Genomic DNA, 9554 nt, shown 5'->3' on the forward strand with positions numbered 1-9554 from the left:
GAATGTACCTGTGTGTTTGCACTTGCCCTTGAGGGGTTCATAACTTATTGGAGAAGGCAAAACAAAATGTTGAATAAAAGGGCATCTTTCTTCCAGGAGTCTGTTAGAGGAGATCATTCCCAGACACAAATGAGCAGCATCCAAGGCAGACTGCTTAAAACAACAAGGTAACATGGATATTCAGAGCTGGAAGAGGTCACATCCAAGTACGCTGGGTACGACCAACCTATGTTTTTTTAAAGCTTTGCTTGAAGCTCATGGCTGTGATGTACCTGCAAGCTCACACCATGCATATTTTAAATTTGTCTTAGAGTTCACAAAATTCTTTGAGTATCTCCCACATAGCTTGTTGATTAAAAGTGGATATGCTGGGGCCCCCTGGGTGCATCAGTAGGTGAAATTTCCCACTTTTGGTTTTGGCTCAGGTCATGGTCTCATGGGTCATGAGATGGAGCCCCACATGGGGCTCCACGCTCAGCACCAAGTCTGCTTGGGATTCTCTCCCAAGCGCAATTGCACACAAGCGCTCTCTCTCTCTAAAATAAATAAATTTTTTAAGTGAATTTGCTGCCTGACTTCTCAGTCTCTATTACACTCATGCCCTGTTATACAAAAGAGGAGCAGGAAGGACGGAAATGGATATCTATTAAGCACTTACTATGTACCAGCCATTGAACTAGACACTTTCAACTTTGTTTCTCATTTATTTATGGGAAAGCTTTTCACTTACCCCATGTTTCCTGATTCTGTCAATGCTGTAAATATATGATTTCTCCTATAATTTTTGAAATGTACATATTATCTTCATTTTGACAATGAGAGATGAAAATGGCTTCCCTTCAGGAGAAAGTCACCTTGACATCTGATGTTTCCCTGTGGTTGAGAACACCACAGAATAAAGGCAAGACGTTGAAGTGGCCTATCCATATGATATTTTATTTGGAGGGTGGGGAAGGGAGAGTGTCAGAAAAGTGACTCAGAAAATTTTTTTTTCTGATAAATATCCAGAAGTGATCAAACTGTTACTGCTCGAAGATCTTCGGGAGAAAAGGATCATATGTACAAAAAACATATATAAATATTGTACTAATAAGAGCATATGGACATGATTTATATAATAAATCAGTGTATTAGTAATACTTGCGATGACAGAAGAGTAAGGCTCATTACTTGTAATGAGGTTAAATAATCATTTCTAAGAACATTTGTATTGCACCCGTGTTCATTTCTTAGGGCTGCCAAAACAAAGTACCATTAAATGGGTGGCTTAAAATGCAGAAACATATTATCTCACAGTGCTGGAGGCAGAAGTCCAAAATCAAGGTGTTGGCAAGGCCATGCTCCCTCTGAAGGCTCTGGGGGAGGATCTGGTCCAGGTGTCTGTCCTGGTTTCAGGGGTGGCCAGCAATCTTTAGTGCCTGTGAATGTATCACCCCAATCTTCCAACTTTTTTTTTCTCCAATCTTCCATCTTCACATGGGATTCTCCACACCTTCACATCGTCTTCCCTCCATGCATATCATTCCCTGTGTTCAAATTTCCCCCTTTTGATAAGGACACCAATCATAATGGATTAAGTCCACCCTGTTCCAGTACGACCTTGTCTTAACTAATTACCTCTGTAATGACCCTATTTTTAGATAAGGACCCATTTCCAGATATGTGTTAGGCCTTTAAAGTATCTTTTTTGTGGGGCACACACATCAACCCCTAACAGTACCTTATTTTCCAATGGCCTGTAAGCAGTTTGGTATCTTATGGAGACTACATCACCAATATAATACAATATGTTTCTACTTCTAGAACTAAATTCCACTGGTGTAAATATTTATTGGTATCAGTGATACCACAGAAAGTCTTAAATGAAGAGGAAGTGCACCAAAAAATGCTTTGCAAATCCTCCTCTTTTAGTATCAAAAGCCTGAGGTCATGTCTAAACATTGCCCTAATGGGGTAAGGGAAAGAGAGCAGCACTTCTGGACATGCCATTGTGTGGAACAACACTACATTTAATGAGGTGTGTTGTCCACGTCACTCTGCCTGACATGTCAGGAAGATAGGAAAGCTCACAATCCAAGCCAGCTGACCGTTTAACCTTTCTCAGTATCACACACACACACACACACACACACACACACACACACACAGCAACCATAAATAGGGAAGGAGCAGGAAGCTGTGCTTATTTAAACAAAACAGTAGCCAACATGAAGGAAGATTTCCCTGTGAAGATCTGACGTTCCCAGCTATTCCAAACCCAAGAGTTTCATGTTTTCACATCAAAAAAAATCAAGGTCTTGATCCAAAACACACAGTGGCCATTTCAACAATGACCAAGCCTAGTGAATTATAACCAAAGGCCAGAAAAATATTGGTTCTCACATTGGCATGATGGATTATTGGCTAAAACAATATTATATTAATTAAGGGAGACACCTGAGTGACTCAGTGATTGAGCGTCTGCCTTCGGCTTGGAGTGTGATCCTGGAGTTCCAGGATCGCCTCCCATATTGGGCTCCCTGCATGGAGCCTGCTTCTCCCTCTGCCTATGTCTCTGCTTCTGTCTTTCTGTGTCTCTCGCGAATAAATAAATAAATAATCCTTTTAAAAATATTACATTAATTAAGGGAGATATTTTGTTTTGCTGATGAATTTTTTTTTTTTTTACAAATAATATGCTTGACTGTGACAACCAAGATGTCAAATATTTGTAAATTATCTGATGGAGTTGAATGGACTTGATGTAAAAAATACATTTTCCCCATGGTCAATATTTTGTATAAGAGCAGAACTATTTGTATTTGATATTTGTTGCCAAAATATTTTGTAATCTCAAGTGTTTAGAAATGTACAAAGTATTATAATGGCATGCGTACTATCTGGCACTTTAAAAATAGTTACTACTTAAAATACTATCTTCTAAATCATAAATATTAAGCATGAATTAATACAAAAATATATGAATTGATGCATCATGAAGCTTATCCAAGACATGGAAGGCACTTAGTTTGGTTCAATAAATAGTTATTATTTTTTTTAAGGTTTTATTTATTTATTCATGAAAGACACAGAGGGAAAGGCAGAGACACAGGCAGAGAGAGAAGCAGGCTCCACGCAGGGAGCCCGATGCGGGACTCGACCCCAGGTCCCCACTATCATGCCCTGGGCCAAAGGCAGGCGCCAAACCGCTGAGCCACCCAGGTGTCCCAATAAATGGTTATTATTAATACCATATTTTCCTTATGATGGGGTCCAGAATAAGCTGCTGCAGCATAAAAATTATTTTAAGCTGAAAGCATTTAAGTTCTTGAAACCCCTTATCTGCCTAAAAGCAGGGTCTCCTAAAAGAACTCAGTTGTCATAAATCCTTTCCCCTCCAGCAATTCTAATCTCTTCCTGGAGAGGAAAAAACGTCTACACCACACCCAAATGAATGTACACTGCCACAAAACTATCACATCTCCTATCTATTCTCCCAAGGGCCCATTTATTATTCCAAAAAATCATTTGTTTTTAAATGCCCTTTTCTTCCTCTTCCCCACCCTGTTTCTAAGAAGTCATTTGTTCTCCCAGAAGTGGTCCTCTGCCCCTCCCTATCTCCCATGGTATGTAATTCCAGATTTCTCCTTCTTCACATTTTTCTGTGAATAAAAAATCTGTCTTGGGCAGCACTGGAGCAGCAGTTTAGCACCGCCTGCAGCCCAGGGCGTGATCCTGGAGACTCAGGATGGAGTCCCACCTCGGGCTCCCTGCATGGAGCCTGCTTTTCCCCCTGCCTGTGTCTCTGCTTCTCTCTCTTTCTGTGTCTCTATGAATGAATGAATGAATGAATGAATGAATGAATGAATGAATGAATAAATAAATAAATAAATAAAATCTTTTTTAAAAAGAGAATTTCTTTTTTAAAAAATTTGTCTTTTCTCTTGCTAATCTATCATTCATCAGTTCTGTTTGCAGCCCTCAATCATAGAACCTAAGAGGGTAGACAAAAAGTATTTCCTCCCCAACACTTACTCTCTGAAACTTGCAAGACACTGTTTACACATTGACTCTTTTCCTGTGTCATCTCATCCTCCCAAGTTGGTTTTGTGATGGAACGAATGAGGTGACTCAACTGAGAAAACAGAAGACCTCTGTTCGTAGGTAGAGGAGATATTTTTTTAAAGCAGGTCTTATCTGACCCTAGGTCCCATACTCTTTCTATTGAGTTTCTATTTTGTTTTGATGGTTATGTCACATAAATTCAGGTTTTAAGAGAAGAAGCTACCCGATGTTGTTAGGATCTCTCTCTCTCTCTCTCTCATTGCTTAGTGACTAAACACCCCTGTGCATCCAAAGTGACCTACTCCATCCCATCCATTTGTGTTTCACAGACATATAATGAACCATGTGCTATAAATATAGCACATGGTTATGATATATAGCATATTATTCATATATATTATATAGTATATTATTCATATATTACATATAATAGTATATAGTATATTAATAGTATATACTAAATATATATATATAATATATATATATAATCACCAGGCAATATATTTCAGATAGGATAGTATTACCTGGTGATGTAGGCTTTCCTTTATATACAAATTGAGATTGAGCCAATGTGTAAACACACTTGAAACCCTGGATGTCACAAAAAGGCAGCTCCGTCCTCAAAATTGGGAGTATTGTGTACTGTGTGTCCCCAACCTTGCAGTGTAGTGGCTGCTGGTCCTGCATTTGTCATTATCTGTGATTTTGTTTTTGTTTTTGTTTTGTTTTTAGTAAATGCCTCAGGCTCCCCAAACCTCCGCTTTTTCACCAGGCCTATAGTATCTAAGCCTTTCTTCCCAGGATTGTTCTACCAAATGAGAAAATGTCAAGGAGAGAGGTTTTTAAAGGTTAAATCCCCACAGTGCTATAACTTTAAAAATCATTATGAAACATGTTATTAGAGTTCACGTAGCTGGGGCTGCCCTAGCCGAGGTGTTAGGTCAACCACCCTCTTGCTCCATCCATGCACTTCAGGGTTTGTTTTTCCCTAGAAACAGAGGCATGCATGGCGCCCTTCAGGACTCATGCTAGAAAGCACGGATAATAAATTATTAAGAGAACAAAGACTGAGCTCATCGAAAAGCTATTGCTCTGTGGGTAAATACAACCCCACTGTGTATTAAACAAAAATTAAACCCCATTTTCTTTTTTATAGTTAACTTGCCATCAATTCAAATAGAGAGAACAAGGCAGTGGACACAGTTAATAGTCTACAGACCGGCCAGGCCTGGCTTTGAAAGCATTTAAGCTTCCCTGAAGGGCTGCTTGTGTCCAATTATAACTCACTACTTACCATCTTCATAATTTAAATCTGTCCGCCCCTTAGGGGGGAAAATTTTTTGCTAATCAAAGCCATGAATGCACCTTTTTCCTTTTGACAGCATTAAATTAAAGCTAAATGGTCGGTTTTGAATGAGTTACTGTGAAGAATAAAGGCATTAATGAGGTAATTTCATTATGGAGACTCATCCAGGCCTATGTGAAAGCGAGGGAAATAAGTGGAGGGGAAAGCTGCGGAGGAAATTAGGGTTCCTTCCACCCTAATTAATGTTTGGGGGCATTTAGTACAGGCACCAAATTAACTGCTCCAAAGAACTCTCATTGAAAAAAAAAATACATTGTTGCCCTCCTGTGTAATTAGAAGACACTCCAAGGAGAGCCCTCTGTGAGTATAAAGCCCGGCTTTAACTAATTCGGCTGCTCCCAGAGAACTCGCCATTAGGGAGGCTGGAGTTTAGGGAAGCGCCGGGCAGACAATATAGGATTGTTTAGGTCCTCGGGGCTCCCGGGAGCTGTAAACAGGTAGCCCCTGAATAAGGAATTATGAGACTCCCGGGAGGCCTGTCTTCCCAGCAAAACAGTCTTAAATGCATCCAAAAGGAAGAAAGAAAGGTGAATAGGCCCAGCGTGGTTAGCAAAGAGAACGCTCAATGCTTGTCTTAAGTGATTACATGAGGTTGTGCCCGCCTCTCTCATTGAGTTATCTTTACACTGCTTTTGTCTGCTCTAATTGGAGCTGATGAGGTGCTAATTGGAGGCCTTTTTAAAAAGCCCACTACTTTAATCATTGGAAAATCTGGGGAGACTGGGGGAGTGAAGTTAATGAGAGCAAAAAAGAAAAAAAAGAGAGAGAACGATAAAGTGTAGCTGGACAACAAATAAAGCTGTCATTTGTGTGTGTCCAGGAAAGGTGAAAGGGAAAGGTTTGGGGGGAGGGGGGCGGTGGCGCCACCAAGAGATTGGATTTTCCAATCTTTCCAGAGCATCTTCCCAGGTTAGCCCAGAACAGGAACCATCTGGGGTTAGTCCGGCGATGCCCCTCCTTTCACTCCCACGTTGGGCTGAATTCAGGCTCCAACCTTCATTTCCAACTCCCTGGCTCCCTTTCAGGACTGTGGGGAGAGACTGTATGGAGACAGGCATGCGTCATCCCGACCTTTGTCCCCCTTCTCAAGAAGAAAAAAGTTCTCGTCCCTCCAGTGGGATGTGATGTGCCATTTCTTCCCACTGCAGAGAAGAGCCTTCATCAGACCTGCCCCTGCGTCCCAGGCGTCCCCTGCGTCCCAACGTGGTCAGGAAAAATCGCCTTCGAGGAATATGAATTAGGGAAAAGAAGATGGAATTGACTTCACCAACCTCTGAGAGTTGAATGTGTTTGGGTTTGTTTGTTTGTTTTCCTGCTTCTTCTTTAGACTTTTCTATGCTTTCCAAACCTTTAGAATGAACCTGTGTAAACTTTTATCATCAGAAAAATAGCATCTGAATATCTTGGGTCAAGGTGACTGTTTAAAATTTTAAGTAGCAAAGAAGCGAGAGCGGGGTGTGTTGCAGGGAGGAGAGGTGTGCTGCGGGAAAGTGGGCTTCCAGAATCACCTTCTGGCGGACAGGGCACCTGGCTTGTGTGCTCTTGCTGTGTAACAGGCCCGGCCAGAAAGGAAGGATGCCAGGGGGACCCGGAGATAAGCATGGAGCACGTGGGCTACACAGGCTGCCAGTTGACGCTCCCTTCCCTGACCTCTTGGAGGATTTAGAAAGTATGCCAAGGGATTTAGCACTTTATATATTCTCTCTTATATAGTGTTGTCAAACACTCCTTGTAGGCTAATTGCCTGACACATTGTGACTTACTGTAGGGCACTGACCCTCCCATTTGTCTTCCACTCCCACCTAAGTATTCAGATACTTAAGTTACCTTTCCATGCTGCCTTAATGTAAAATCCAGCCACCACGCCATAGCCATCGGCCCAAGAAACATGAAGTTGACATGCCACAGGTCAGCCTGTTACTATGAGCACATGACGTGTGCAAACCCTAGGGCGACTGCAGTTTATCCTTGTTGAAATGAGCTGATATGTGTCAAGTGCTTGGAACAGTGCCTGGCATGCGGTTAGGTGTCAATAATTTAAAGCCACTACAAGGAGACTACGCAAGAGACAGAAACCCGGGAAGCAAAGTCATAAAAGGCAACAATGATTGTGCAACATCAGGTCTGAAAGTTGTAAATCTAAGGAAGAGTTTGGTTTAGGCGGGGATATTTATGTCATTTGTGGGCTGAGAAGGCAGCCTGCTGGCACCCTGGCTCTGTGTCGGTGAGACACATTCCCCACGTGGACAACCTTAGTGCTAGTGCGGTGCTACAAAGATCGCTACGGGTGCCAGTGTTGTGCAGATGAAGAAGTGGTGAGCTCACAATCACCCAGGTCACCAAGAGGGGCTGAGTGTGCACCAGACTCTAAATCTTCAACCTATCTGGTCAATGCTTTTTTCCCCTTTTTTCCCCTAATAACATGTAGCCCCACAGGACCAGAAACTGGCCAGTCTCCTCCTCTGAAGTCCCTGAGTATGTTAGATTAGAACAGGAGAGACTTGCTGTCTGTTGTATACACATGTATGCATTTGCACACATATCCTGACACCTAGACCTACAGTGTCAGTCCCAGTTGGGGGAAAATCCTTCTTTAATCTCACATGGACAATTTGAAAATCAAGAGGAATGTCTCTGTTTGTCTGGGTGGCTCTCCATCAAACCGGTGCATTCAGTCACTCATGCAGCCATGCATTCAGCATCCAGTAAATACTATGAAGTGTCACACTCTGAGCTAAGCATGGGGCAAATGAAGGTGAACAAACCCCAGCACAATCTGCCCTCAGGGAGCTTCTTATCCAGAGTGGGAGGCAGGCATTGCACAATGATTTACACAAGAAATGTTCTGATTCCTGACGCTGTCATAAACGCTATGGAGGAAAAGCAGTGTGTGATGCCAGGGTATGGATGTGGGAGGACCCATTTGCCAAGGTCTCCAGGTGACACTGAAGCAGGTGCTTTGAGCTAAGGTCAGCAGACAGTAAAACCTCCCCACAATGGCTATTAAGGCAGCTTCTAATGAGTTAATGAGCAGCCTGAGGATGGGGGGGTGGGGGCGGGCCGTGGGTTGCGGGGAGGGAGGACACACCACAATCTGCGGAGCCTCAGCAGATGTTTCAGCAGGAGGCTGGGCAAGTTGTTTGCCAGCTGACTGCAGCCTCTGAAAGAGCAAGCAGAAGGGTCAATCAATGTGGTCTATATCAGTTCAGTGGCTATATTTTTTTATATTAAAAAAAACAGAATGAGTAATCTGACAATGTTTTTGTTTTTTAGAGTTATTTGATAAAATGACTTGCACAGACAAAAATTAAATTGCACTTAGTTATACAATTATTCAATTGACTTCATTGGAAAATACCCTTATATGAGGTCTGAAACAGATGAGAGCCAAAAATTAAGATCTCAGCATTTTAGCGTGAGATGGGGTAATTTTTTAAAATATAAATTTATTTTTTATTGGTGTTCAATTTGCCAACATATAGAATAACACCCAGTCCTCATCCCATCAAGTGCCCCCCTCAGTGCCCATCACCCAGTCACCCCCCACCCCCCGACCACCTCCCCTTCCACCCCCCCTAGTTCATTTCCCAGAGTTAGGAGTCTCTCATGTTCTGTCTCCCTTTCTGATATTTCCCACTCATTTTTTCTCCTTTCCCCTTTATTCGAGATTGGGTAATTTGAAGATTGCAGAGACACATCTCCCAAATGGACAAAGGAAGAAAGGATGATCCAGAAAGGTAAGTGACTTCCTTGCAGATCATGCCAATGGCAAGATTAGAGTACAGGGCTCCTGGATGATAAATGAAGTGGATTAAAACTCATCAAAAGCCATGAGTCCAAAAAGGTACCATCAAATAGAAAAACAATGAAAGGCAACAACAAAAACATAGAGGTCACGTCTGGATGATGCCTGCGAACTAACTCTTTAGCACGGAACTGTTTAACTGTATTGTCCGGAGGAGGAGAAGGATGTGATGCTCGTTTGTTAAGCAGGTTCTGAAGGGGGTGGGGGGAGGGTACATTTGAAGGGCCAAGTCTGGCAGGTGGCAGGTATTGGAGAGGCAATGACAACCTGGAGGTGTCACACCAGCAGGAATGGAAAGGAGGCAGGAGCACAAGGCCTCCCATCTGAAATGGCTGGGAG

This window comes from Canis lupus, chromosome 1, assembly GCF_048164855.1.
Source record: "Canis lupus baileyi chromosome 1, mCanLup2.hap1, whole genome shotgun sequence".
NCBI lineage: Eukaryota > Metazoa > Chordata > Mammalia > Carnivora > Canidae > Canis > Canis lupus.